The sequence below is a fragment of the Cryptomeria japonica genome, chromosome 7, assembly GCF_030272615.1.
Source record: "Cryptomeria japonica chromosome 7, Sugi_1.0, whole genome shotgun sequence".
Taxonomy (NCBI): domain Eukaryota; kingdom Viridiplantae; phylum Streptophyta; class Pinopsida; order Cupressales; family Cupressaceae; genus Cryptomeria; species Cryptomeria japonica.
Window position 1 is genome coordinate 519,332,559 of NC_081411.1, and position 7,399 is coordinate 519,339,957.

The following is a 7,399-nucleotide window of genomic DNA, read 5'->3' on the forward strand; positions in this document are numbered from 1 at the left end:
CAAAACAAGACAATGACTCCTATAGATGTTCCCAAAGCCTCTACTAAGTCCATGATCTCTTGTAGATGATCTTTGTCACCTTATAGTTATGCTCACCCATGTCTTGATGGACCAGGAAAAACCTCAAGAAATTTTGGTAACTATCTCTCTCATTCGATGGAGTGTAGGTACCACCAAATAGGTATTTGTCAGATTTGTCTTCCTTGAGTGAGGGAAATTCGGGAAGAGAAGAGGAAAGTGAGACATGTAGTAGGTCTAAAAGAGGGAGATCATCTAAAGGTCAAAAGATTAGAAGAAAATTTCATAAACGCATGGAATTTTTCCTTGCTGAAGGGGGGTCATGTTCTTATGATGATGAGAGCATAGGTGACATCGAGGTGCCCTTGAGGTACAAACATATACAGAAACAATGCATACCCAAGGAACTTCCTCCAATAAACACTTATTTTTGTGTCAACAAGAAGATATATCACATAGCACCATCATCATTACATGGTTTGGGCTTATTTTGCATGGATGGCATAAAGGTCTGTTACGACAAAGTTACTGAATTGATGGAGTATGTTAGACCCTGTTACAGTTACAAAGATTGGATGCAGCTGGTTTCATATACACGAAGTATGCATAGGTATGCACTATCAACAAATTATATACAATTAAAAGATAAGGATCAAAATAAAGGAGTGCCTATGTACATTGATGAAAGGCCAAAAGCATCAGGGAATATTGTAGGGTTTATAAATAGTACACGATCTGGGTCAACAAATAAGCAAACCAATTTCATATTCGAGAGGAAAATCATGTATTCGTATGTGCGATAAAATCAATAACTGCAGGGGAAGAGTTGCTAATTGATTACAATTTGAATCACATAGATACAAACACAGTTTCTATGGGGGTGGTATGTACTATATACCATTTAACTCAACCTCCAATTAATGACTCCAATATACCATTTTATTATTATGTTTTTTTCTAAGTCTATTGGTTTCATTTCACTAATGTTTTTTTATATTTAATTTTTGTCACAACAGGTCATTGATCGTAGAGGGAAGGCCTCGACCTAGAGCACAGATCGTGATTCATCTTCAGGTGCTTCTACTTGATAGGTTTACCTCATTGTAATTGTCTAAATTAGATACGAAAAAAATGATTTATGATGTAGAGCATCCAACACAAACAACAAATCTCCAAGGGTTCTATTGACCCAAAACTAATTTAAGAACTTTAACCTGATTCAAGGAGGCATCTAACAAGATTAATCTCTCTTCAACTTGACAATCACTATCAGTGTCATTAGGAACTTCACTTGATCCCAAGGTTTGACACACAACATATTTTCATTGCTGACCCAAAAGCTTACAAAATAACTCTTACACTTCTTAACCCACCAAGAAAACAAAGACCCCTTCCACTTTCAAAACTGATACAAAAATCAGACCTTAAAACATAGCTAATCACAAACTATAAGGACACAAGAAACTATCAAACTCCAACATGTTTGGAAATGGAAATGACTATTCCATGTTACTATCTCTAATTAGGACTGTCAATTCCTTACTTTCATTACCTGATCACATTCTGATTTTGTTCACAATCTTTCATAAAGAAAACACAGTTAGGACTGGATCCTATTGTCTTGGAGCCTTCAAGGCTTTCATAGATCACCACTCATAAACAACTCCCAAATCCAAAAGGGCACTACAAATATCCCTTACTATCTTATGAAACATTATACAAAATAGATAATTACTGATTTATATGGATACCTTCAAACATGGCTATCAACTTTGATTTTTGGAGGATTGGGCCTATCTAATGATTACTTTAGCAATAACTTCCCACACATATTTCAATCACTGATTGTGACTCCTTGTCCCTTTCACCCTCTTGGGTCTTTGACAACATTTGAGACCTTTGGAATATAATGTTTAAGACATATACACAAGAAACAATCAACAACAACACATTCTCTTCCTAACATTGAATGCCTAAATGGAATGTAAGGCTTTTAAAAAAGTTTGTATGCCCCCATCGTACCACTCCAATCATGAAAAAGTTGCACCAATTCTTTATTTGGGACACCATTCTATTTATAAATCAGATTTACTTGATTGTCATAAAATCAGAGAATCAAACACAACATAGAAAATATAACATGAAGATTTCCAAATCATGATGAGGACAGGTCGATTGTCAAAAATTGTCAATTTGCAATAAAAGTTGTTGAGAAACTTTTCTTGCAAACCTATTGGCAATGGAGGTCCAAAATATAGAATGAGGTTTGGAAAACCCCTATGGTGTAAAGGGGCCTATTAGAATCCATCTTTGGTGTTAAGAATTCTATATGTCAAGTTTTAGGAGAAATGTCAAAAGTTGCCACTATGTTGTCAATGACAAATTAGCAAAATTACAAACAAATATGGTAATAGGGCAGTTTGGGCCAGTTCCAAGCGACCAAACAAGTTTTGTGAGTCTATATAAGTTTTTCTTATCAGGCATAAGGCAAAGATGAACTTGTACAAGAAGAGAATTGAATAAAATGGAAATTTTGTCTCACATTTCTAATTGTTTTCTTGTAATGGTCAAGTTTTATTGCTGATCAGTGACTTCTTTCTCATTGTTATGGATTGATCTGGTCCCAAAACCTATTGGAGGTTAAAATACAATGAGTTTTCTCCATTTTGTGATTGTTTTGGGGTTTGTCCGTTCAGTATGAAGACTGTTTGATCTAATTATTCCGAAACTGTGATAAAACCCTCCTTTGCAAGGGTTTGTTGATTAAATGATCCAGTGCACTCAATTCAACCATTGAAAAATTCTCAAACTCTGGGATTTGGTAGCCCTCTAAACACTCTTTCAATTAGTATAGATTTTGGAATGAATTATTTTGTCTAAAGGAAGAAATTGGGAGCCCTAACGTGACAACCATGTCCATTTTCCTTTCCCATGATAGTTAATTATCTTATATTGTTAATTACAGGCATATGCAAAGGTGTCAATTGGTGTTTGAAGTTGGAAAAGGAGGTAGGGGATCTAAATCTCCCTTCCTAGACACATGGTAAGGGTTCTATGTTGTTTTGATCTCTCTTGTTGAATTTACAATCAGACATACAATCCTAGGAGTTAAGACAAATGTTATAAGTTGTCTTTAATCTTTGATTCAGTGATCATTGTTCAAACTATCATAATAAAGTGATAGTCATAGTTAACATATTAATTCAATGAAAAATGAACTTATGATGGTGAAAAAGTATTTCTATGGTTCTTAGAGTATGTTAAGAATCTTCATAAGTCTTGGGGTATGCATGAACATGGAGTCTTGAATAAAATGTTTTGTCTCCAAACAAAGATTAGTGAAGCCTTGTCATAATAGGAAATCCTTGTATTAATTTTGAGCATCAAATGTTAGGAAGGAGGATTATGTTGCTAATCAAACTAGCTAACAGTTAATGTTAAGTACACTTGCCTACAATAGTCATGTCTTTGACTGCACTTTCATGTTTGGGAATTTGCCCTGCCTTGATATATCAATGAAGGTTAATCGCACATTCTTTGAATTCTTTGAAACCATATAAAGAGATTGGAAGAATCACATTTGTGTCATTGGAATGCCAAGTGTTGTTGGTCACAAAGGTCTGATAGTCATGTCTTGTTTGACAACATATTTGCCTAAAGGAAGCTATTACAAAATAGAACCCTTTATTTTTCAATGTCTAATCAATCATTAAAGGTATTTGGTGATTTGTTCATGAAGTGTTGAATCTCCATTATGAGTGGTTATTGTATTCAATAGTAAAATGACAAAAACTTACTAATTCACATTAGTTCTCTGAAACTTACTTTGTTTACTTCATTCTATAAAAGTGTCTTCTTGTTCATGAACTGTATCATCCTTTCATATAATATCTCCTTACTTCCCATTATTCATTCAATCTTCATTTTGACTATAGATTAGTGTCATTCAGCTATGATATCACTGCATTTGTATTTTGGTCTCATGTAGACTGCACTTTCTCCTTTAACCCTGCCACCATTTGTTTGAACTGAGCTTTTTCTATCCTCACTAATGCTAGTTATAGGACTATCATAATGGTATTTGAAATCATGGTCCCACTCTCACAATGACTGATCATCATTGTCATGCTCTTTTCTATCCTATCTCTATGATTCATAACAATAACCTATGATTGCACTTGATAGCTCAATTCATGACAGTCACTACCTTTTGTACTTTCATACTTGTTTACTTCTACTAACTTGTATACGATATTTGTTCTAGGATGTTGTAGATCATATTGTTCTCATGATAGTCTGTACCATTTTATTATTATTTTTTTGTAATTTTATTGGGTTAATTTAATAATATTTTTAATATTCTTGTCATGGTTGGATGATCGGGGAAAGGCACCAACAGTAGAGGAGAGCATCCATAGGGAGGTGCAATCACTATTATGTGATGATGACATCACATATTCTGCAAACCCTCTGGATATGATAAGGAAGACCCAAAAAATATGCAATGAAGAAATTGTTTAGTTGTTATTCATAGTGCCTCAAATAGATGAGATAAGAGAAAGAGTTAAAATATTGACTAAGGGAACATGAAACTAGCAAGTAAGCTATCATGAGATCTTTAATTATAACATAAGTTCATTCATGGTTTAATATTTGTACTCTTTCATGTCATGAACTAAAATATGTGTTATTTTTATAGGATTTTGTGTGTCCTCATGATGCTACTAGCCATGATCAGGGTACTGCAGGTGCTGCCCAAGGAGTAGGGGTTGGTACAAGTGTCAGCCCTTATCTTCTTATGCATACATCACATCATCCAAATCCACCATCTGTGACTATATTGTCGACTGAAATTTTGGCAACACATAGCATGCATACATTGAGTAGTACATCCTCTAGCAGTGAACAAATACTAGAACATGTGTCAAGACATATACCTGGGGATGCAGAAGCCACTAGTATTGGTGATGTTTTAGCAGCATTTCCTAGATCTTCCTGTATTACTAGTATGAGAAAATTGACGGTCACATTTGTGGTGACCGAGGATTTCATTCCCATAAAGTTAGAGAAGGTCCTAGGTACTTGAAAATGTTTTAATTATTATATTATATATATAATCTAATTGAAATTTACTTATAGATCACTCTTTTTAGACTAGTGATCCCATGATCTTTTTGCAGAAAATGATGTTTTTTATAAACATATAAATGATATTACATTGGAGATATTTAGGCCCACCATACGTACATGGTGGAATGCACAAAATCAAGATTTAAAAGATGAGATCATTAACCATTTATTTGTGTTGTTCATTGATAACACATTCAACCGAATCAAGGTCCCTAAGAAAGTTGGTACCTATCTAAAGAATGTGAGGGACCAATATAGGTCACATTTAGAGAATAACAAAAAGTATGAGCATCCCCCCATGATTTTGGAGAGGGAGTGGAAGGACTTGGTGTCGGATGGAAAGGAGAAGGCTGAAAATAAAAAAGGAAAGACACCACCAAGCCAAGGAAGGCATGTGATACTAGTATCAACAATGTAATTATATATTGATTACTCTTTCTTTTTACATAATCTAACATATTTCAAACTTTTCATAGGCTATCTAAAACATCAAAGGCAACAAAGGCAAGAGTAGAAAAATATGGGCAACACAAACTTGGCTCTAGTGGTTATATGAAATTAGCTGCATGAATTGTAAGTATGAATAAATGAAATATTGCATCCAAATAATAAATTGTAAATAATTTTGGTTTTATCACACCATAGAAGTAAAATTCATTATCATATGCAAAAATACAAGGCTCTGAATTCAATGGAGTTCCCACAAAAGAGGACTTGAAGGTTGCCTTCCAGCAAGGCTATGGAGCCGTGGCTGAATACTTAAGACTCTTGATTGGGAAAACACAAGCTTCCACTGCATCTAACACGTGGGTAAATAAACTCAATAAAGTTTATTTAAAATTGGATACTTGTGCAATCTATTCAATATTAATTTCTACCATAAATTAATTATGTGCCTAGGTGTTTTAAAGAGGCAAGCAATTATAATATTGCACATGACATTGGAATGTAGCCTAGTGAGGGTGGATCAAAACCTGCAAATGAAGGTCATAGCCATGTGCATCCCGACATTGGATGTATTCGTGTGCTATACAAAATGCATTATGAACTAATACAATTAAACATATTTAAATTCAATTGGTGTATTAATTAATGTAACCTTTTGTGTTTCAACTTTAGAGCATGTAGAGCATGATCAACATGTTGAGCATGATCAGGCTAGACAAGATCAGGAACATGATGTGGCCCCATCAGGTAAAGAGGACCACTCTAATGTTCTTTTAAACATATTTAATTGCAATTGGTGTATTAATTAATGTAACCTTTCATGTTTCAACTCTAAAGAATTTAGAGGGTGTTTAACATGTTGAGCATGAGGTTATAATAAAAGATCAAGAACATGACGTGGCTCCATTAGATAAAGAGGACCACTCTAATGTTCTTTTAAACATATTTAATTTCAATTGGTGTATTAATTAATGTAGCCTTTCATGTTTCAACTCCAGAGGATTTAGAGGGTGTTCAGCATGTTGAGCATGAGGCTATAAGACAAGACCAAGAACATGATGTGGCCCCATTAGGTAAAGAGAACCACTCTAATGTTCTTTTAATTAATGAAATGTTTGTAACACTAATAATAGAACATATCAATTTAACATTTCTTTGTTATTGCAGAAGACCCTCGTTGTGAGTACATGACTAGGTATACATTAATATCACGAGCAGAGGGAAGAACAACTAAAGGGAGGACAGATGATTTAGAAAATAATACACCACTTCTCTATTTAGCTGCAAAAACGAAAAAACAAAGTGATTGTAATCATATTATGACAACCATATTTTTTATAATAATTTAATGAATATTAAAAACTGATATTTTTGACAACCATATTTTTTATAAATATGTAAAAACTGAAAGAATGAATGTTATATGTTAATGAATGAATGTTATATGTTATTAATGGATGAAAGAATGAATGTTTAAATAATAATTAAAATGAAGGAAAATAATTGGACCCAAATTGTATTTTAAATTTGAAATATAAAATTCTCCTTTGAAAGTAGCCTCTAGTTGATCCTTCCTCTCTGAAGTTGACCTCAGTCTGAACCTAAAATTTTATACAATTTACTGGTTTAGTTTTAATGAAAAGTATTCTCAACCTTATTTATCAATTGTTTATAATTTCTATTATTTTAATAATATGCTTGTATGGTAAAAATGTGATTGCTTCTATTCTATTATTTCCTTAATTAGTCCAAGTAAGTTCACTTAAAAGTAAAATAATTTGGTTGAGTATATTTTGTATCATTT